Source organism: Scyliorhinus torazame, chromosome 25 (assembly GCF_047496885.1).
Source record: "Scyliorhinus torazame isolate Kashiwa2021f chromosome 25, sScyTor2.1, whole genome shotgun sequence".
NCBI lineage: Eukaryota > Metazoa > Chordata > Chondrichthyes > Carcharhiniformes > Scyliorhinidae > Scyliorhinus > Scyliorhinus torazame.
Window position 1 is genome coordinate 7,800,056 of NC_092731.1, and position 24,786 is coordinate 7,824,841.

The 24,786-nt window shown below is 64.0% G+C and overlaps 1 pseudogene; it reads left to right on the forward strand.

The window, feature by feature from the left end:
* LOC140402231 (uncharacterized) overlaps positions 1–24,786 on the forward strand; it is a 54,028-nt pseudogene that overhangs the window by 1,136 nt on the left and 28,106 nt on the right.

The following is a 24,786-nucleotide window of genomic DNA, read 5'->3' on the forward strand; positions in this document are numbered from 1 at the left end:
TGATGCACCTCCTGTCACTATTGTTGTCAGACTCCCCCTCTCACTATTGGTGTCAGACTCCCCCTCTCACTATTGGTGTCAGACTCCCCCTGTCATAATTGGTGTCAGACTCCCCCTGTCACTATTGGTGTCAGATTCCCCCTGTCACTATTGCAGTGTGATGCTCCTCCTGCCACTATTGTTGTTGGACTCCCCCTGTCAATATTGGTGTGAGACTCCCCCTGTCAATATTGATGTGAGACTCCCCCTGTCAATATTGATGTGAGACTCCCCCTGTCACTATTGGTGTCAGACTCTCCCTGTCACTACTGGTGTCAGACTCCCTCTGACACTATTGGTGTCAGACTCCCCCTGTCATTATTGGTGTGTGACTCCCACTGTAACTATTGGTGTCAGACTCCCCCTGTCACTATTGGTGTCAGACTCCCCCTGTCACTATTGGTGTCAGACTCCCCCTGTCACTATTGGTGCCAGACTCCCCCTGTCACTATTGGTGCCAGACTCCCCCTGTAACTACTGGTGTCAGACTCCCCCCGTCACTATTGGTGTCAGACTCCCCCTGTCACTATTGCAGTGTGATGCTCCTCCTGCCACTATTGTTGTTGGACTCCCCCTGTCAATATTGATGTGAGACTCCCATTGTCACTATTGGTGTCAGACTCTCCCTGTCACTACTGGTGTCAGACTCCCTCTGACACTATTGGTGTCAGACTCCCCCTGTCATTATTGGTGTGTGACTCCCCCTGTAACTATTGGTGTCAGACTCCCCCTGTCACTATTGGTGTCAGACTCCTCCTGTCACTATTGGTGTCAGACTCTCCCTGCCACTGTTGGTGTCAGACTCAACCTGTCATTATTGGTGTCAGACGCCCCCTGTCACTATTGGTGTCAGACGCCCCCTGTCACTATTGGTGTCAGACTCTCCCTGTCACCATTGGTGTCAGACTCCCACTGTCACTATTGGTGTCAGACTCTCCCTGTCACTATTGGTGTCAGACTCCCCCTGTCACTATTGGTGTCATACTCCCCCTGTCACTATTGGTGTCAGACTCCCCCTGTCACTATTGGTGTCATACTCCCCCTGTCACTATTGGTATCAGAGTCCCCCTGTCACTATTGGTGTCAGACTCCCCCTGTCACTATTGGTGTCAGACTCCCCCTGTCACTATTGGTGTCAGACTCCCCCTGTCACTATTGGTGTAAGACTCTTGCTCAACCATTCAGACCGGACAATCTGGTTTTGGGGATATTGGTTGAGGGACTGAAGCTCGGCCTGATCTTTCTCAAACAGCAGCGGCGGGAACCTTGACTCCCAGTGGAGGGGCACCAGGTGCAGCACGCGGATTATCCGCCTGGATTATTGGGACTGAGCTCCACGATAGGGAGAGGAACACTAGATTCCTGGTTCAGGAATCCTCAGCAACCACCAGCTTTCAGCAAGGGAGCTGGCAAATGTCCAGATGTTTGAAACGGCTGTTTATTTGTTTCTGTCAGGAATGTGGGGATTTTCCTGCTATACTCACAGGAAAACCTCCCGGTTCCCAGCTGTCAGGGACTAAAACCGAACTGAGCCCAGACCAGAGTTTCCACGTCCCACGGACCCGACAGATTTCACGAGAAATTAACAAATCCGACAGCTTGTACTCAGATGGTTTCCTTGTCCAGAAATGTTTGTCCTCAGCTCACTCGCTCAGTCCGATTAACCCACATCTGTTTTCTGACAGGGGTCAGGTGCAGAGCGATTCCCTGAGCGAGACCCCTTCACCACACCACAGAACCTGAACCTACTTTTCATAAACTGTGCTCAGGAAATATCCCCCCCCCCAACACTCCCCCCAACACTCCCCCCAACACTCTCACCAACACTCCCCCCCAACACTCCCCCCCAACACTCCCCCCCCAACACTCCCCCCAACACTCCCCCCCAACACTCCCCCCCAACACTCCCCCCCCAACACGCCCCCCCAACACTCCCCCCCAACACTCCCCCCCAACACTCCCACCAACACTCCCCCCCAACACTCCCCCCAACACTCGCACCAACACTCCCCCCCAACACTCCCCCCAACACTCCCCCCAACACTCCCCCCAACACTCCCCCCCATCACTCCCCCCAACACTCCCACCAACACTCCCCCCCAACAGTCCCCCCAACACTCCCCCAACACTCCCACCAACACTCCCCCCAAACACTCCCCCACAACACTCCCCCCAACACTCCCCCCAACACTCCCCCCAACACTCCCCTCAACACTCACCCCCCAACACCCCCACCAACACTCCCCCCCCAACACTCCCCCCAACACTCGCACCAACATTCCCCCCAACACTCCCACCAACAGTCCCCCCCCAACACTCCCCCCTCCCAACACTCCCCCAACACTCCCTCCAACACTAACCCTCCAACACCACCCCCCCCAACACTCCCCCCAACACTCCCTCAACACTTCCCCTCCAACACTCCCCCCAACACTCCCCCCCAACACTCCCCCCCAACACTCCCCCCAACACTCCCACCAACGCGCCCCCAACACTCCCGCCAACACTCCCCCCAACACTCCCCCCAACACTCCCCCCAACACTCCCCCCAACACTCCCCCCAACACTCCCCCCAACACTCCCCCCAACACTCCCCCCAACACTCCCCCCAACACTCCCCCCAACACTCCCCCCAACACTCCCCCCAACACTCCCCCAACACTCACCCCAACACTCACCCCAACACTCCCCCCCAACACTCCCCCCCAACACTCCCCCCCAGCACTCCCCCCCAGCACTCACCCCCAACACTCCCCCCCCAACAATCCCCCATCACTCCCCCCATCACTCCCCCCAACACTCCCCCCAACACTCCACCCCAACACTCCCCCCAACACTCCCCCAACACTCCCCCAACACTCCCCCAACACGCCCCACAACACTCCCCCCCCCAACACTCACCCCCAACACTCACCCCAACACTCCCCCCCAACACTCCCCCCAATACTCCCCCCTAACACTCCCCCCTAACACTCCCCCCTAACACTCCCCCAACACTCCCCCAACACTCCCCCCACAACACTCCCCCCACAACACTCCCAGCCCAACACTCCCCCCCAACACTCCCCACAACACCCCCCCAACACTCCCCCCAACACTTCCCCCCCAACATTCCCCCCAACACTCCCCCCAACACTCCCCTAATCACTCCCCCCAACACTCCCCCCCAACACTCCCCCCAAAACTCACCCCAACACTCCCCCCCAACACTCCCCCCCAACACTCCCCCCAACACTCCCCACAACACTCCCCCCCAACACTCCCCCCAACACTCCCCCCAACACTCCCCCCAACACTCCCCCCAACACTCCCCCCAACACTCCCTCCAAACACTCCCCCCAACACTCCCCCCACAACACTCCCAGCCCAACACTCCCCCAACACGCGCCCCCAGCACTCGCCCCTCAACACTCCCCCAACACTCCCCCACCAACACTCGCCACCAACACTCACCCCCCAAGAGTCCCCCCAACACCCCCCATCACTCCCCCCCATCACTCCCCCCAACACTCCCACCAACACTCCCCCCCAACAGTCCCCCCAACACTCCCCCACAACACTCCCCCCAACACTCCCCCCAACACTCCCCTCAACACTCACCCCCAACACTCCCACCAACACTCCCCCCCCCCCAACACTCCCCCCAACACTCGCACCAACATTCCCCCCAACACTCCCACCAACACTCCCCCCCCAACACTCCCCCCTCCCAACACTCCCCCAACACTCCCTCCAACACTAACCCTGCAACACCACCCCCCCAACACTCCCCCCAACACTCCCTCAACACTTCCCCTCCAACACTCCCCCCAACACTCCCCCCAACACTCCCCCCAACACTCCCCCCAACACTCCCCCCAACACTCCCCCCAACACTTCCCCCAACACTCCCCCCAACACTCCCCCCAACACTCCCCCCCAACACTCCCCCCAACACTCCCCCCAACACTCCCCCCCCCAACACTCCCCCCCAGCACTCACCCCCAACACTCCCCCCCAACAATCCCCCATCACTCCCCCCAACACTCCCCCCAACACTCCCCCCCAACACTCCCCCCCAGCACTCACCCCCAACACTCCCCCCCCAACAATCCCCCATCACTCCCCCCAACACTCCCCCCAACACTCCCCCCAACACTCCCCCCAACACTCCCCCAACACTCCCCCAACACGCCCCCCAACACTCCCCCCCAACACTCACCCCCAACACTCACCCCAACACTCCCCCCCAACACACCCCCCAACACACCCCCCAACACTCCCCCCAACACTCCCCCCTAACACTCCCCCCTAACACTCCCCCAACACTCCCCCAACACTCCCCCCCACAACACTCCCCCCACAACACACCCAGCCCAACACTCCCCCCCAACACGCCCCACAACACCCCCCCAACACTCCCCTAATCACTCCCCCCAACACTCCCCCAAAACTCACCCCAACACTCCCCCCCAACACTCCCCCAACACTCCCCCCAACACTCCCCCCCAACACTCCCCCCAACACTCCCCCCAACACTCCCCCCAACACTCCCCCCAACACTCCCCCCAACACTCCCCCCAACACTCCCTCCAAACACTCCCCCCAACACTCCCCCCACAACACTCCCAGCCCAACACTCCCCCCAACACGCGCCCCCAGCACTCGCCCCTCAACACTCCCCCAACACTCCCCCACCAACACTCCCCCACCAACACTCACTCCCCAAGAGTCCCCCCAACACCCCCCCATCACTCCCCCCCAACACTCCCCCCCAACACTCCCCCCAACACTCCCCCCACCAACACTCCCCCATCAACACTCACCCCCCAACACTCCCCCCAATCGCTCCCCCCAACACTCCCCAACAACACACCCCCCCAACACTCCCCCAACACTCCCCCAACACTCCCCCAACACTCCCCCAACACTCCCCCATCACTCCCCCCCAACCACTCCCCCCAACACTCCCCCCCAACACTCTCCCCCAACACTCCCTCCAACACTAACCCTCCAACACCACCCCCCCCCAACACTCCCCCCAACACTCCCTCAACACTTCCCCTCCAACACTCCCCCCAACACTCCCCCCAACACTCCCCCCAACACTCCCCCCCAACACTCCCCCCCAACACTCCCCCCCAACACTCCCCCCAACACTCCCCCCAACACTCCCCCCAACACTCCCCCAACACTCCCCCCAACACTTCCCCCAACACTTCCCCCAACACTCCCCCCAACACTCCCCCCAACACTCCCCCCAACACTCCCCCCAACACTCCCCCCCAACACTCCCCCCAACACTCCCCCCAACACTCCCCCCAACACTCCCCCCAACACTCCCCCCAACACTCCCCCCAACACTCCCCCCCAACACTCCCACCAACACTCCCCCCACAACACTCCCCCCAACACTCCCCCCAACACTCCCCCCAACACTCCCCCCAACACTCCCCCCAACACTCCCCCCAACACTCCCCCCAACACTCCCCCCAACACTCCCCCCAACACTCCCCCCAACACTCCCCCCAACACTCCCCCCAACACTCCCCCCAACACTCCCCCCAACACTCCCCCCAACACTCCCCCATCACTCCCCCCAACACTCCCGCCAATACTCCCCCCAAAACTCCCACCCTCAACACTCCCCCCCAACACTCCCCCCAACACTCCCCCATCACTCCCCCCAACACTCCCCCCCCAACACTCCCCCCAACACTCCCAACCTCAACACTCCCCCCAACACTCCCCATCACTCCCCCCAACACTCCCCCGCAACACTCCCCCACCAACACAAGCCGCCCCAACACTCCTACCAACACTCCTCCATCACTCCCCCCCAACACTCCCCCCAACACTCCCCCACCAACACTCGCCGCCCCCGACACTCCCTCCCAATACTCCCCCCATCACTCCCCCTGAACACTCCTCTCCCAACACTCCCCCCAACACTCCCCCCAACACTCCCCCCCAACACTCCCCCAACACTCCCTCCCAACACTCCCCCCCAACACTCCCCCCAACACTCCCCCCAACACTCCCCCCAACACTCCCCCCAACACTCCCCCCAACACTCCCCCAACACTCCCCCAACACTCCCCCATCACTCCCCATCACTCCCCCCATCACTCCCCCATCACTCCCCCCCAACACTCCCCCCCAACACTCCCCCCTAACACTCTCCCCGTCACTCCCCCCATCACTCCCCCATCACTCCCCCCCAACACTCCCCCCCAACACTCCCCCCGAACACTCCCCCCCAACACTCCCCCCAACACTCCCCCCTAACACTCTCCCCGTCACTCCCCCCATCACTCGCCCATCACTCCCCCATCACTCCCCCATCACTCCCCCCCAACACTCCCCCCCAACACTCCCCCGCAACACTCCCCGCCAACACTCCCCCCTAACACTCTCCCCTAACACTCTCCCCGTCACTCCCCCCATCACTCCCCCATCACTCCCTCCAAACACTCCCCCCAACACTCCCCCCACAACACTCCCAGCCCAACACTCCCCCCAACACGCGCCCCCAGCACTCGCCCCTCAACACTCCCCCAACACTCCCCCACCAACACTCCCCCACCAACACTCACTCCCCAAGAGTCCCCCCAACACCCCCCCATCACTCCCCCCCATCACTCCCCCCAACACTCCCCCCCAACACTCCCCCCAACACTCCCCCCCAACACTCCCCCACCAACACTCCCCCATCAACACTCACCCCCCAACACTCCCCCCAATCGCTCCCCCCAACACTCCCCAACAACACACCCCCCCAACACTCCCCCAACACTCCCCCAACACTCCCCCAACACTCCCCCATCACTCCCCCCCAACACTCCCCCCAACACTCCCCCCCCAACACTCTCCCCCAACACTCCCTCCAACACTAACCCTCCAACACCACCCCCCCCAACACTCCCCCCAACACTCCCTCAACACTTCCCCTCCAACACTCCCCCCAACACTCCCCCCAACACTCCCCCCAACACTCCCCCCCAACACTCCCCCCCAACACTCCCCCCAACACTCCCCCCAACACTCCCCCCAACACTCCCCCCAACACTCCCCCCAGCACTCCCCCCAACACTCCCCCCAACACTCCCCCCAACACTCCCCCCAACACTCCCCCCAACACTCCCCCCAACACTCCGCCCCCAACACTCCGCCCCCAACACTCCCCCCAACACTCCCCCCAACACTCCCCCCAACACTCCCCCCAACACTCCCCCCAACACTCCCCCCAACACTCCCCCCAACACTCCCCCCAACACTCCCCCCAACACTCCCCCCAACACTCCCCCCCAACACTCCCCCCAACACTCCCCCCACAACACTCCCCCCAACACTCCCCCCAACACTCCCCCCAACACTCCCCCCAACACTCCCCCCAACACTCCCCCCAACACTCCCCCCAACACTCCCACCAACACTCCCCCCAACACTCCCCCCATCACTCCCCCCAACACTCCCGCCAATACTCCCCCCAAAACACTCCCCCCCAACACTCCCCCCAACACTCCCCCCAACACTCCCCCATCACTCCCCCCAACACTCCCCCCCAACACTCCCCCCAACACTCCCAACCTCAACACTCCCCCCAACACTCCCCATCACTCCCCCCAACACTCCCCCGCAACACTCCCCCACCAACACAAGCCGCCCCAACACTCCTACCAACACTCCTCCATCACTCCCCCCCAACACTCCCCCCAACACTCCCCCACCAACACTCGCCGCCCCCGACACTCCCTCCCAACACTCCCCCCATCACTCCCCCTGAACACTCCTCTCCCAACACTCCCCCCAACACTCCCCCCAACACTCCCCCCCAACACTCCCCCCCAACACTCCCCCCCAACACTCCCCCCAACACTCCCCCAACACTCCCCCAACACTCCCCCAACACTCCCCCATCACTCCCCATCACTCCCCATCACTCCCCCATCACTCCCCCATCACTCCCCCCCAACACTCCCCCCCAACACTCCCCCCTAACACTCTCCCCGTCACTCCCCCCATCACTCCCCCATCACTCCCCCCCAACACTCCCCCCCAACACTCCCCCCGAACACTCCCCCCCAACACTCCCCCCCAACACTCCCCCCTAACACTCTCCCCGTCACTGCCCCATCACTCCCCCATCACTCCCCCCCAACACACCCCCCAACACTCCCCCCCAACACTCCCCCCCAACACTCCCCCTCAAAACTCCCCCCCCAACACTCCCCCCAACACTCCCCCCCAACACTCCCCCCCAACACTCCCCCCCAACACTCCCCCCCAAACACTCCCCCTCAACACTACCCCGCAACACTCCCCCACCAACACTCCCGCCCCTACACTCCCCCCAACACTCCCCCATCACTCCCCTCAACACTCAGCCCCAACACTCCCCATCATTCCCCCCCAACACTCCCCCAACACTCTCCCACCAACACTCGCCCCCCCCAACACTCTCCCCCAACACTCCCCCAACACTCCCCCACCAACACTCCCCCACCAACACTCCCCCCAACACTCCCCATCACTCCCCCCCAACACTCCCCCAACACTCTCCCACCAACACTCGCCCCCCCCAACACTCCCCCCAACACTCCCCCCAACACTCCCCCCAACACTCCCCCACCAACACTCCCCCACCAACACTCCCCCACCAACACTCCCCCACCAACACTCCCCCACCAACACTCCCCCACCAACACTCCCCCACCAACACTCCCCCACCAACACTCCCCCCAACACTCCCCATCACTCCCCCCCAACACTCCCCCAACACTCTCCCACCAACACTCGCCCCCCCCAACACTCCCAGCCCAACACTCCCCCCCAACACTCCCCACAACACCCCCCCAACACTCCCCCCAACACTTCCCCCCCAACATTCCCCCCAACACTCCCCCCAACACTCCCCTAATCACTCCCCCCAACACTCCCCCCCAACACTCCCCCCAAAACTCACCCCAACACTCCCCCCCAACACTCCCCCCAACACTCCCCACAACACTCCCCCCAACACTCCCCCCCAACACTCCCCCCAACACTCCCCCCAACACTCCCCCCAACACTCCCCCCAACATTCCCCCCAACACTCCCCCCAACACTCCCCTAATCACTCCCCCCAACACTCCCCCCCAACACTCCCCCCAAAACTCACCCCAACACTCCCCCCCAACACTCCCCCCAACACTCCCCACAACACTCCCCCCAACACTCCCCCCCCAACACTCCCCCCAACACTCCCCCCAACACTCCCCCCAACACTCCCCCCAACACTCCCCCCAACACTCCCCCCACAACACTCCCAGCCCAACACTCCCCCAACACGCGCCACCAGCACTCGCCCCTCAACACTCCCCCAACACTCCCCCACCAACACTCGCCACCAACACTCACCCCCCAAGAGTCCCCCCAACACCCCCCCATCACTCCCCCCCATCACTCCCCCCAACACTCCCACCAACACTCCCCCCCAACAGTCCCCCCAACACTCCCCAACAACACTCCCCCCAACACTCCCCCCAACACTCCCCTCAACACTCACCCCCCAACACTCCCACCAACACTCCCCCCCCCCAACACTCCCCCCAACACTCGCACCAACATTCCCCCCAACACTCCGACCAACACACCCCCCCAACACTCCCCCCTCCCAACACTCCCCCAACACTCCCTCCAACACTAACCCTCCAACACCACCCCCCCCAACACTCCCCCCAACACTCCCTCAACACTTCCCCTCCAACACTCCCCCCAACACTCCCCCCAACACTCCCCCCAACACTCCCCCCAACACTCCCCCCAACACTCCCCCCAACACTCCCCCCAACACTCCCCCCCAACACTCCCCCCAACACTCCCACCAACGCTCCCCCAACACTCCCCCCCCAACACTCCCCCCCCAACACTCCGCCCCCAACACTCCCCCCAACACTCCCCCAACACTCCCCCCAACACTCCCCCCAACACTCCCCCCAACACTCCCCCCCAACACTCCCCCCCAACACTCCCTCCAACACTCCCCCCCCAACATTCACCCCCCAACACTCCCCCCATCACTCCCCCCAACACTCCCACCCAACACTCCCCCCCAACACTCCCCATCACTACCCCAACACTCCCCCAACACTCCCCCCAACACTCCCCCCAACACTCCCCTCCAACACTCCCCCCCAACACTACCCCCAACACTCCCCCCAACACTCCCCCCAACACTACCCCGCAACACTCCCCCACCAACAATTGCCCACCCAACACTCCCTCCCAACACTCCCCCATCACTCCCCCCAACACTCCCCCAACACTCACCATCACTCCCCCCAACACTCCCCCCAACACTCCCCCCCAACACTCCCGCCCCAACACTACCCCCCAACACTTCCCCCAAACACTCACCCACCAACACTCCCCCCACAACACTCCCCACAACACTCCCCACAACACTCCCCTCCAACACTCCCCCCAACACTTCCCCGCAACATTCCCCCCAACATTCCCCCCAACACTCCCCCAACATTCCCCCCAACACTCCCCCAACATTCCCCCAATACTCCCCCCAATATTCCCCCCAACACTCCCCCCAACATTACCCACCAACACTCCCCCACCAACACTCACCCCCCAACACTTCCTGCCCCAACACTCCCCCCAACACTCCCCCACCAACACTCCCCCAACACCCCCCAACACCCCCCAACACTCCCCAATCACTCCCCCCAACACCAAACCCAACACTCCCAACACTCCCCCCCCCAACATTTCCCCCCCACCACTACCCCCCAACACTCCCCCACAACACTCCCCCACAACACTCCCCCCAACACTTCCCCCCAACACTCCCCCCCAACACTCCCCAGAACACCCCCCCAACACTCCCCCCAACACTCACCCCGAACACTCACCCCACAACACTCCCCCCAACACTCCCCCCAACACTCTCCCCAACACCCCCCCAACACTCCCCCCCCAACATTCCCCCCCCCAACACTCCCCCCCAACACTCCCCCCCAACCCTCCCCCCAACACTCCCCCCAACACTCCCCACCAACACTCCCCCCCAACACCCCCCCCAACACTCCCCCAACACTCCCCCCAACACTCCCCCCAATACTCCCCCAACACTTCCCCCCAACACTTCCCCCCAACACTCCCCCCAACACTCACCCCAACACTCCCCCAACACTCCTCCCCCAACACTCCCCACTACACTCCCCCCAACACTCCCCCCCAACACTCCCCCCCAACACTCCCCCCCAACTCTCCCCCCAACTCTCCCCCCAACTCTCCCCCCCAACTATCCCCCCCAACACTCCCCCCCCAACACTCCCCCCCCAACACTCCCCCCCAACACTCCCCCCCAACACTCCCCCCAAACACTCACCCCCAACACTCACCCCCAACACTCCCCCCAATACTACCCCGCAACACTCCCCCACCAACACTCACCCCCCCAACACTCCCTCCCAACACTCCCCCATCACTCCCCCCCAACACTCCCCCCAACACTCCCCATCACTCCCCCACAACACTCCCCCACCAACACTCGCTCCCCCCAACACTCCCTCCCAACACTCTCCCCAAACACCCCCCAACACTCCCCCCTATGCTCACCCCCAACACTCCCCCCAACACGCCCCTATCACTCCCCCCCAACACTCCCCAACACTCTCCACTCCAACACTCCCTCCCAACACTCCCCCCAACACTCCCCCCAACACTCCCCCCCCAACACTCCCCCCCAACACTCCCCCCCAACACTCCCCCCCAACACTCCCCCCCAACACTCCCGCCCCAAAACTCCCACCAACACTTCCCCCTAACACTCACCCACCAAAACTCCCCCCCAACAATCCCCACAACACTCCCCCAACACTTCCCCCCAACATTCCCCCCAACATTTCCACCAACACTCCCCCAACACTCCCCCAATACTCCCTTCAATATTCCCCCCAACACTCCCCCCAACATTCCCCACCAACACTCCCCCACCAACACTCAGCCCCCAACAATTCCTGCCCCAACACTCCCCCCAACACTCCCCCACCAACACTCCCCCCAACACCCCCCAACACCCCCAACACTCCCCAATCACTCCCACCAACACCAAACCCAACACTCCCAACATTTCCCCCCCACCACTCCCCCCCAACACTCCCCCCCCGACATTCCCCCCAACACTCCCCCCCAACACTCCCCCCAACACTCCCCCCAACACTCCCCCCAACACTCCCCCCAACACTCCCCCCCAACACTCCCCCCCAACATTCCCCCCAACACTCCCGCCCCAACACCCCCCCCAACACCCCCCCCAACACCCCCCCCAACACCCCCCCCAACACCCCCCCCAACACTCCCCCCAAACACTCCCCCCCAACACTCCCCCCCCAACACTCCCCCCCAACAATCCCCCCAACACTCGCCCCAACACTCCCCCCCAACAATCCCCCCAACACACCCCCCAACACTCCCCCCCAACACTCCCCCCCAACACTCCCCCCAACACTCCCCCCAACACTCCCCCCCAACACTCCCTCCAACACTTCCCCCCAACACTCACCCCCCAACACTCCCCCAACACTCCCACCCAACACTCCCCCCCAAAACTCCCCCATCACTCCCCCAACACTCCCCCCAACACTCCCCCCAAACGCTCCCCCCAACACTCCCCCCCAACACTCCCCCCAACACTACCCCGCAACACTCCCCCACCAACACTTGCCCCCCCAACACTCCCACCCAACACTCCCCCATCACTCCCGCCAACACTACCCCAACACTCCCCATCACTCCCCCCAACACTCCCCCCAACACTCCCCCCAACGCTCCCCCCAACACTCCCCCCAACACTCCCCCCAACACTCCCCCCAACACTCCCCCCCAACACTCCCCCCAACACTACCCCGCAACACTCCCCCACCAACACTTGCCCCCCCAACACTCCCACCCAACACTCCCCATCACTCCCCCCAACACTCCCCCCAACACTCCCCCCAACGCTCCCCCCAACACTCCCCCCAACACTCCCCCCAACAATCCCCCCAACACTCTCCCCCCAACACTCTCCCCCCCAACACTCTCCCCCCCAAAACTCCCCCCAACACACCCCCCAACATTCCCCCCCAACATTCCCCCCCAACACTCCCCCCCAACACTCCCCCCCAACACTCCCCCCCAACACTCCCCCCCAACACTCCCCCCCAACACTCCCCCCCAACACTCCCCCCCAACACTTCCCCCCAACACTTCCCCCCAACACTCACCCCCCAACACTCCCCCCAACACTCCCCCCAACACACCCCCCAACATTCCCCCCCAACACTCCCCCCCAACACTCCCCCCCAACACTCCCCCCCAACACTCCCTCCAACACTTCCCCCCAACACTCACCCCCCAACACTCCCCCAACATTCCCCCCCAAAACTCCCCCATCACTCCCCCCAACGCTCCCCCCAACACTCCCCCCAACACTCTCCCCCAACACTCCTCCCCAACACTCCCCCCAACACTCCCCCCAACACTCCCCCCAACACTCCCCCCAACACTCCCCCCCAACACTCCCCCCCAACATTCCCCCCAACACTCCCGCCCCAACACCCCCCCCAACACCCCCCCCAACACCCCCCCCAACACCCCCCCAACACTCCCCCCAAACACTCCCCCCCAACACTCCCCCCCCAACACTCCCCCCCAACAATCCCCCCAACACTCGCCCCAACACTCCCCCCCAACAATCCCCCCAACACACCCCCCAACACTCCCCCCCAACACTCCCCCCCAACACTCCCCCCAACACTCCCCCCAACACTACCCCCCAACACTCCCTCCAACACTTCCCCCCAACACTCACCCCCCAACACTCCCCCAACACTCCCACCCAACACTCCCCCCCAAAACTCCCCCATCACTCCCCCAACACTCCCCCCAACACTCCCCCCAAACGCTCCCCCCAACACTCCCCCCCAACACTCCCCCCAACACTACCCCGCAACACTCCCCCACCAACACTTGCCCCCCCAACACTCCCACCCAACACTCCCCCATCACTCCCGCCAACACTACCCCAACACTCCCCATCACTCCCCCCAACACTCCCCCCAACACTCCCCCCAACACTCCCCCCAACGCTCCCCCCAACACTCCCCCCAACACTCCCCCCAACACTCCCCCCAACACTCCCCCCCAACACTCCCCCCAACACTACCCCGCAACACTCCCCCACCAACACTTGCCCCCCCAACACTCCCACCCAACACTCCCCATCACTCCCCCCAACACTCCCCCCAACACTCCCCCCAACGCTCCCCCAACACTCCCCCCAACACTCCCCCCAACAATCCCCCCAACACTCTCCCCCCAACACTCTCCCCCCCAACACTCTCCCCCCCAACACTCCCCCCAACACACCCCCCAACATTCCCCCCCAACATTCCCCCCCAACACTCCCCCCCAACACTCCCCCCCAACACTCCCCCCCAACACTCCCCCCCAACACTCCCCCCCAACACTCCCCCCCAACACTCCCCCCCAACACTTCCCCCCAACACTTCCCCCCAACACTCACCCCCCAACACTCCCCCCAACACTCCCCCCAACACACCCCCCAACATTCCCCCCCAACACTCCCCCCCAACACTCCCCCCCAACACTCCCCCCCAACACTCCCCCCCAACACTCCCCCCCAACACTCCCTCCAACACTTCCCCCCAACACTCACCCCCCAACACTCCCCCAACATTCCCCCCCAAAACTCCCCCATCACTCCCCCCAACGCTCCCCCCAACACTCCCCCCAACACTCTCCCCCAACACTCCTCCCCAACACTCCCCCCCAACACTCCCCCCCAACACTCCCCCCCAACACTCCCCCCCCAACACTCCCCCCAATACTACCCCGCAACACTCCCCCACCAACACTCGCCCCCCAAACACTCCCTCCCAACACTCCCCCATCACTCCCCCCCAACACTCCCCCCAACACTCCCCATCACTCCCACCCAACACTCCCCCACCAACACTCGCCCCCCCCAACACACCCTCCCAACACTCTCCCCGTCACTCCCTCCCAACACTCCCTCCCAACACTCCCCCCCAACATTCCCACATCACTTCCCCCTACACTCCCCCCCAACACTCCCCCCAACACTCCCCTATCACTCCCCCCAACACTCCCCCAACACTCTCCCCTCCAACACTCCCTCCAAACACTCCCCCCCCAACACTCCCCCAACACTCCCCCCAACACTCCCCCCAACACTCCCCCCAACACTCCCCCCAACACTCCCCCCAACACTCCCCCCAACACTCCCCCCAACACTCCCCCCAACACTCCCCCCAACACTCCCCCCAACACTCCCCCCAACACTCCCCCCAACACTCCCACCAACAATCCCCCCAACACTCTCCCCCCAACACTCCCCCCAACACACCCCTCAACACTCCCCCCAACACTCCCCCCAACACTCACCCCCAACACTCACCCCAACACTCCCCCCACAACACTCCCCCCACAACACTCCCAGCCCAACACTCCCCCCCAACACTCCCCACAACACCCCCCCAACACTCCCCCCAACACTTCCCCCCCAACATTCCCCCCAACACTCCCCCCCAACACTCCCCCCCAACACTCCCCCCAACACTCCCTCCAAACACTCCCCCCAACACTCCCCCCACAACACTCCCAGCCCAACACTCCCCCCAACACGCGCCCCCAGCACTCGCCCCTCAACACTCCCCCAACACTCCCCCACCAACACTCCCCCATCAACACTCACCCCCCAAGAGTCCCCCCAACACCCCCCCCCATCACTCCCCCCCAACACTCCCCCCCAACACTCCCCCCCAACACTCCCCCACCAACACTCCCCCATCAACACTCACCCCCCAACACTCCCCCCAATCGCTCCCCCCAACACTCCCCAACAACACATCCCCCCAACACCCCCCAACACTCCCCCAACACTCCCCCAACACTCCCCCATCACTCCCCCCCAACACGCCCCCCCAATACTCCCCCCCACACTCCCCGCCAACACTCCCCCCCAACACTCCCCCCCAACACTCCTCCCCAACACTCCCCCCCAACATTCCCCCCCAACACTCCCCCCCCCAACACTCCCCCCAATACTACCCCGCAACACTCCCCCACCAACACTCGCCCCCCCAACACTCCCTCCCAACACTTCCCCCATCACTCCCCCCATCACTCCCCCCCAACACTCCCCCCAACACTCCCCATCACTCCCACCCAACACTCCCCCACCAACACTCGCCCCCCCCAACACTCCCTCCCAACACTCTCCCCATCACTCCCTCCCAACACTCCCTCCCAACACTCCCTCCAAACACTCCCCCCAACACTCCCCCCACAACACTCCCAGCCCAACACTCCCCCCAACACGCGCCCCCAGCACTCGCCCCTCAACACTCCCCCAACACTCCCCCACCAACACTCCCCCATCAACACTCACCCCCCAAGAGTCCCCCCAACACCCCCCCCATCACTCCCCCCCAACACTCCCCCCCAACACTCCCCCACCAACACTCCCCCATCAACACTCACCCCCAACACTCCCCCCAATCGCTCCCCCCAACACTCCCCAACAACACTCCCCCCCAACACTCCCCCCCAACACTTCCCCCCAACACTTCCCCCCAACACTCACCCCCCAACACTCCCCCCAACACTCCCCCCAACACACCCCCCAACATTCCCCCCCAACACTCCCCCCCAACACTCCCCCCCAACACTCCCCCCCAACACTCCCCCCCAACACTCCCTCCAACACTTCCCCCCAACACTCACCCCCCAACACTCCCCCAACATTCCCCCCCAAAACTCCCCCATCACTCCCCCCAACGCTCCCCCCAACACTCCCCCCAACACTCTCCCCCAACACTCCTCCCCAACACTCCCCCCCAACACTCCCCCCCAACACTCCCCCCAACACTCCCCCCAACACTCCCCCCCAACACTCCCCCCCAACACCACCCCCAACACTCCCCCCAACACTCCCCCCAACACTCCCCCCAACACTCCCCCCAACACTCCCCCAACACTTCCCCCCAACACTTCCCCCCAACACTCCCCCCAACACTCCCCCCAACACTCACCCCAACACTCCTCCCCCAACACTCCCCACAACACTCCCCCCAACACTCCCCCCCAACACTCCCCCCCAACACTCCCCCCCAACACTCCCCCCAACTCTCCCCCCAACCCTCCCCCCAACCCTCCCCCCAACACTCCCCCCCAACACTCCCCCCAACACCCCCCCCAACACTCCCCCAACACTCCCCCCAACACTCCCCCCAATACTCCCCCAACACTTCCCCCCAACACTCCCCCCAACACTCCCCCCAACACTCACCCCAACACTCCCCCAACACTCCTCCCCCAACACTCCCCACAACACTCCCCCCAACACTCCCCCCCAACACTCCCCCCCAACACTCCCCCCCAACACTCCCCCCCACTCTCCCCCCAACTCTCCCCCCCAACTATCCCCCCCAACACTCCCCCCCCAACACTCCCCCCCCAACACTCCCCCCCAACACTCCCCCCAAACACTCACCCCCAACACTCACCCCCAACACTCCCCCCAATACTACCCCGCAACACTCCCCCACCAACACTCACCCCCCCAACACTCCCTCCCAACACTCCCCCATCACTCCCCCCAACACTCCCCATCACTCCCCCACAACATTCCCCCACCAACACTCGCTCCCCCCAACACTCCCTCCCAACACTCTCCCCAAACTCCCCCCAACACTCCCCCCTATGCTCACCCCCAACACTCCCCCCAACACGCCCCTATCACTCCCCCCCAACACTCCCCAACACTCTCCACTCCAACACTCCCTCCCAACACTCCCCCCAACACTCCCCCCCAACACTCCCCCCCAACACTCCCCCCCAACACTCCCGCCCCAAAACTCCCCCCAACACTTCCCCCTAACACTCACCCACCAAAACTCCCCCCCAACAATCCCCACAACACTCCCCCAACACTTCCCCCCAACATTCCCCCCAACATTTCCACCAACACTCCCCCAACACTCCCCCAATACTCCCTCCAATATTCCCCCCAACACTCCCCCCAACATTCCCCACCAACACTCCCCCACCAACACTCAGCCCCCAACAATTCCTGCCCCAACACTCCCCCCAACACTCCCCCACCAACACTCCCCCCAACACCCCCCAACACCCCAAACACTCCCCAATCACTCCCACCAACACCAAACCCAACACTCCCAACACTCCCCCCCCAACATTTCCCCCCCACCACTCCCCCCCAACACTCCCCCCCCGACATTCCCCCCAACACTCCCCCCCAACACTCCCCCCAACACTCCCCCCAACACTCCCCCCAACACTCCCCCCCAACACTCCCCCCCAACACTCCCCCCCAACATTCCCCCCAACACTCCCGCCCCAACACCCCCCCCAACACCCCCCCCAACACCCCCCCCAACACCCCCCCCAACACCCCCCCCAACACTCCCCCCAAACACTCCCCCCAACACTCCCCCCCCAACACTCCCCCCCAACAATCCCCCCAACACTCGCCCCAACACTCCCCCCCAACAATCCCCCCAACACACCCCCCAACACTCCCCCCCAACACTCCCCCCCAACACTCCCCCCAACACTCCCCCCAACACTCCCCCCCAACACTCCCTCCAACACTTCCCTCCAACACTTCCCCCCAACACTCACCCCCCAACACTCCCACCCAACACTCCCCCCCAAAACTCCCCCATCACTCCCCCAACACTCCCCCCAACACTCCCCCCAAACGCTCCCCCCAACACTCCCCCCCAACACTCCCCCAACACTCCCCCGCAACACTCCCCCACCAACACTTGCCCCCCCAACACTCCCACCCAACACTCCCCCATCACTCCCGCCAACACTACCCCAACACTCCCCATCACTCCCCCCAACACTCCCCCCAACACTCCCCCCAACGCTCCCCCCAACACTCACCCCAACACTCCCCCCAACAATCCCCCCCCGACATTCCCCCCAACACTCCCCCCCAACACTCCCCCCCGACATTCCCCCCAACACTCCCCCCCAACACTCCCCCCAACACTCCCCCCAACACTCCCCCCAACATTCCCCCCAACACTCCCGCCCCAACACCCCCCCCAACACCCCCCCCAACACCCCCCCCAACACCCCCCCAACACTCCCCCCAAACACTCCCCCACAACACTCCCCCCCCAACACTCCCCCCCAACAATCCCCCCAACACTCGCCCCAACACTCCCCCCCAACAATCCCCCCAACACACCCCCCAACACTCCCCCCCAACACTCCCCCCCAACACTCCCCCCAACACTCCCCCCAACACTCCCCCCCAACACTCCCTCCAACACTTCCCCCCAACACTCACCCCCCAACACTCCCCCAACACTCCCACCCAACACTCCCCCCCAAAACTCCCCCATCACTCCCCCAACACTCCCCCCAACACTCCCCCAAACGCTCCCCCCAACACTCCCCCCCAACACTCCCCCCAACACTCCCCCGCAACACTCCCCCACCAACACTTGCCCCCCCAACACTCCCACCCAACACTCCCCCATCACTCCCGCCAACACTACCCCAACACTCCCCATCACTCCCCCCAACACTCCCCCCAACACTCCCCCCAACGCTCCCCCCAACACTCCCCCCAACACTCCCCCCAACAATCCCCCCAACACTCCCCCCCCAACACTCTCCCCCCCAACACTCTCCCCCCCAACACTCCCCCCAACACACCCCCCAACATTCCCCCCCAACATTCCCCCCCAACACTCCCCCCCAACACTCCCCCCCAACACTCCCCCCCAACAGTCCCCCCCAACACTCCCCCCCAACACTCCCCCCAACACTCCCCCCCAACACTCCCCCCCACTCTCCCCCCAACTCTCCCCCCCAACTATCCCCCCCAACACTCCCCCCCAACACTCCCCCCCCAACACTCCCCCCCAACATTCCCCCCAAACACTCACCCCCAACACTCACCCCCAACACTCCCCCCAATACTACCCCGCAACACTCCCCCACCAACACTCACCCCCCCAACACTCCCTCCCAACACTCCCCCATCACTCCCCCCCAACACTCCCCCCAACACTCCCCATCACTCCCCCACAACACTCCCCCACCAACACTCGCTCCCCCCAACACTCCCTCCCAACACTCTCCCCAAACTCCCCCCAACACTCCCCCCTATGCTCACCCCCAACACTCCCCCCAACACGCCCCTATCACTCCCCCCCAACACTCCCCAACACTCTCCACTCCAACACTCCCTCCCAACACTCCCCCCAACACTCCCCCCCAACACTCCCCCCCAACACTCCCCCCCAACACTCCCGCCCCAAAACTCCCCCCAACACTTCCCCCTAACACTCACCCACCAAAACTCCCCCCCAACAATCCCCACAACACTCCCCCAACACTTCCCCCCAACATTCCCCCCAACATTTCCACCAACACTCCCCCAACACTCCCCCAATACTCCCTCCAATATTCCCCCCAACACTCCCCCCAACATTCCCCACCAACACTCCCCCACCAACACTCAGCCCCCAACAATTCCTGCCCCAACACTCCCCCCAACACTCCCCCACCAACACTCCCCCCAACACCCCCCAACACCCCAAACACTCCCCAATCACTCCCACCAACACCAAACCCAACACTCCCAACACTCCCCCCCAACATTTCCCCCCCACCACTCCCCCCCAACACTCCCCCCCCGACATTCCCCCCAACACTCCCCCCCAACACTCCCCCCAACACTCCCCCCAACACTCCCCCCAACACTCCCCCCAACACTCCCCCCAACACTCCCCCCCAACACTCCCCCCCAACACTCCCCCCCAACACTCCCCCCCAACATTCCCCCCAACACTCCCGCCCCAACACCCCCCCCAACACCCCCCCCAACACCCCCCCCAACACCCCCCCCAACACCCCCCCCAACACTCCCCCCAAACACTCCCCCCAACACTCCCCCGCCAACACTCCCCCCCAACAATCCCCCCAACACTCGCCCCAACACTCCCCCCCAACAATCCCCCCAACACACCCCCCAACACTCCCCCCCAACACTCCCCCCCAACACTCCCCCCAACACTCCCCCCAACACTCCCCCCCAACACTCCCTCCAACACTTCCCTCCAACACTTCCCCCCAACACTCACCCCCCAACACTCCCACCCAACACTCCCCCCCAAAACTCCCCCATCACTCCCCCAACACTCCCCCCAACACTCCCCCCAAACGCTCCCCCCAACACTCCCCCCCAACACTCCCCCCAACACTCCCCCGCAACACTCCCCCACCAACACTTGCCCCCCCAACACTCCCACCCAACACTCCCCCATCACTCCCGCCAACACTACCCCAACACTCCCCATCACTCCCCCCAACACTCCCCCCAACACTCCCCCCAACGCTCCCCCCAACACTCCCCCCAACACTCCCCCCAACAATCCCCCCCCGACATTCCCCCCAACACTCCCCCCCAACACTCCCCCCCGACATTCCCCCCAACACTCCCCCCCAACACTCCCCCCAACACTCCCCCCAACACTCCCCCCAACATTCCCCCCAACACTCCCGCCCCAACACCCCCCCCAACACCCCCCCCAACACCCCCCCCAACACCCCCCCCAACACTCCCCCCAAACACTCCCCCCCAACACTCCCCCCCCCAACACTCCCCCCCCAACAATCCCCCCAACACTCGCCCCAACACTCCCCCCCAACAATCCCCCCAACACACCCCCCAACACTCCCCCCCAACACTCCCCCCCAACACTCCCCCCAACACTCCCCCCAACACTCCCCCCCAACACTCCCTCCAACACTTCCCCCCAACACTCACCCCCCAACACTCCCCCAACACTCCCACCCAACACTCCCCCCCAAAACTCCCCCATCACTCCCCCAACACTCCCCCCAACACTCCCCCAAACGCTCCCCCCAACACTCCCCCCCAACACTCCCCCCAACACTCCCCCGCAACACTCCCCCACCAACACTTGCCCCCCCAACACTCCCACCCAACACTCCCCCATCACTCCCGCCAACACTACCCCAACACTCCCCATCACTCCCCCCAACACTCCCCCCAACACTCCCCCCAACGCTCCCCCCAACACTCCCCCCAACACTCCCCCCAACAATCCCCCCAACACTCCCCCCCCAACACTCTCCCCCCAACACTCTCCGCCCCAACACTCCCCCCAACACACCCCCCAACATTCCCCCCCAACATTCCCCCCCAACACTCCCCCCCAACACTCCCCCCCAACACTCCCCCCCAACAGTCCCCCCCAACACTCCCCCCCAACACTCCCCCCCAACACTCCCCCCCAACACTTCCCCCCAACACTCACCCCCCAACACTCCCCCCAACACTCCCCCCAACACTCCCCCCAACACTCCCCCCAACACACCCCCCAACATTCCCCCCCAACACTCCCCCCCCAACACTCCCCCCCAACACTCCCTCCAACACTTCCCCCCAACACTCACCCCCCAACACTCCCCCAACATTCCCCCCCAAAACTCCCCCATCACTCCCCCCAACGCTCCCCCAACGCTCCCCCCAACACTCCCCCCAACACTCCCCCCAACACTCCCCCAACACTCCCCCCAACACTACCCCGCAACACTACCCCGCAACACACCCCCACCAACACTTGCCCCCCCAACACTCCCACCCAACACTCCCCCATCACTCCCGCCAACACTCCCCCAACACTCCCCATCACTCCCCCCAACACTCCCCCCAACACTCCCCCCCAACACTCCTCCAACACTCCCCCCCAACACTCCCCCCCAATATTCCCCCCAACGCTCCCCCCCAACACTCCCCCCAACACTCCCCCCAACACTCCCCCAACACTCCCGCCCAACACTCCCGCCCCAACATCCCCCCAACACTCCCGCCCCAACACTCCCCCCCGACACTCCCCCCCAACACTCCCCCCAACACTCACCCCGAACACTCACCCCACAACACTCCCCCCAACACTCCCCCCAACACTCCCCCCAACACTCTCCCCAACACCCCCCCAACACTCCCCCCCCAACATTCCCCCCCCAACACTCCCCCCCAACACTCCCCCCCAACCCTCCCCCCAACACTCCCCCCAACACTCCCCCCAACACTCCCCCCCAACACTCCCCCCCAACACCACCCCCAACACTCCCCCCAACACTCCCCCCAACACTCCCCCCAACACTCCCCCCAACACTCCCCCAACACTTCCCCCCAACACTTCCCCCCAACACTCCCCCCAACACTCCCCCCAACACTCACCCCAACACTCCTCCCCCAACACTCCCCACAACACTCCCCCCAACACTCCCCCCCAACACTCCCCCCCAACACTCCCCCCCAACACTCCCCCCAACACTCCCCCCAACTCTCCCCCCAACTCTCCCCCCCAACAATCCCCCCCAACACTCCCCCCCCAACATTCCCCCCCCAACACTCCCCCCCCAACACTCCCCCCAAACACTCACCCCCAACACTCACCCCCAACACTCCCCCCAATACTACCCCGCAACACTCTCCCACCAACACTCAGCCCCCCAACACTCCCTCCCAACACTCCCCCATCACTCCCCCCCAACACTCCCCCCAACACTCCCCATCACTCCCCCACAACACTCCCCCACCAACACTCGCTCCCTCCAACACTCCCTCCCAACACTCTCCCCATCACTCCCCCCAACACTCCCTCCAAACACTCCCCCCAACACTCCCCCCTATGCTCACCCCCAACACTCCCCCCAACACGCCCCTATCACTCCCCCCCAACACTCCCCAACACTCTCCACTCCAACACTCCCTCCCAACACTCCCCCCAACACTCCCCCCCAACACTCCCCCCCCAACACTTCCCCCCAACACTCCCGCCCCAAAACTCCCCCCAACACTTCCCCCTAACACTCACCCACCAATACTCCCCCCAACAATCCCCACAACACTCCCCCAACACTTCCCCCCAACATTCCCCCCAACATTTCCACCAACACTCCCCCAACACTCCCCCCAATACTCCCTCCAATATTCCCCCCAACACTCCCCCCAACATTCCCCACCAACACTCCCCCACCAAGACTCAGCCCCCAACAATTCCTGCCCCAACACTCCCCCCAACACTCCCCCACCAACACTCCCCCCAACACCCCCCAACACCCCGAACACTCCCCAATCACTCCCACCAACACCAAACCCAACACTCCCCCCCAACATTTCCCCCCCACCACTCCCCCCCAACACTCCCCCCCCGACATTCCCCCCAACACTCCCCCCAACACTCCCCCCAACACTCCCCCCAACACTCCCCCCAACACTCCCCCCAACACTCCCCCCCAACACTCCCCCCCAACATTCCCCCCAACACTCCCGCCCCAACACCACCCCCAACACCCCCCCCAACACTCCCCACAACACTCCCCCCAACACTCCCCCCCCAACACTCCCCCCCAACAATCCCCCCAACACTCGCCCCAACACTCCCCCCAACAATCCCCCCCAACACACCCCCCAACATTCCCCCCAACACTCCCCCCCAACACTCCCCCCAACACTCCCCCCCAACACTCCCCCCCAACACTCCCTCCAACACTTCCCCCCAACACTCACCCCCCAACACTCCCCCAACACTCCCACCCAACACTCCCCCCCAAAACTCCCCCATCACTCCCCCAACACTCCCCCCAACACTCCCCCCAAAC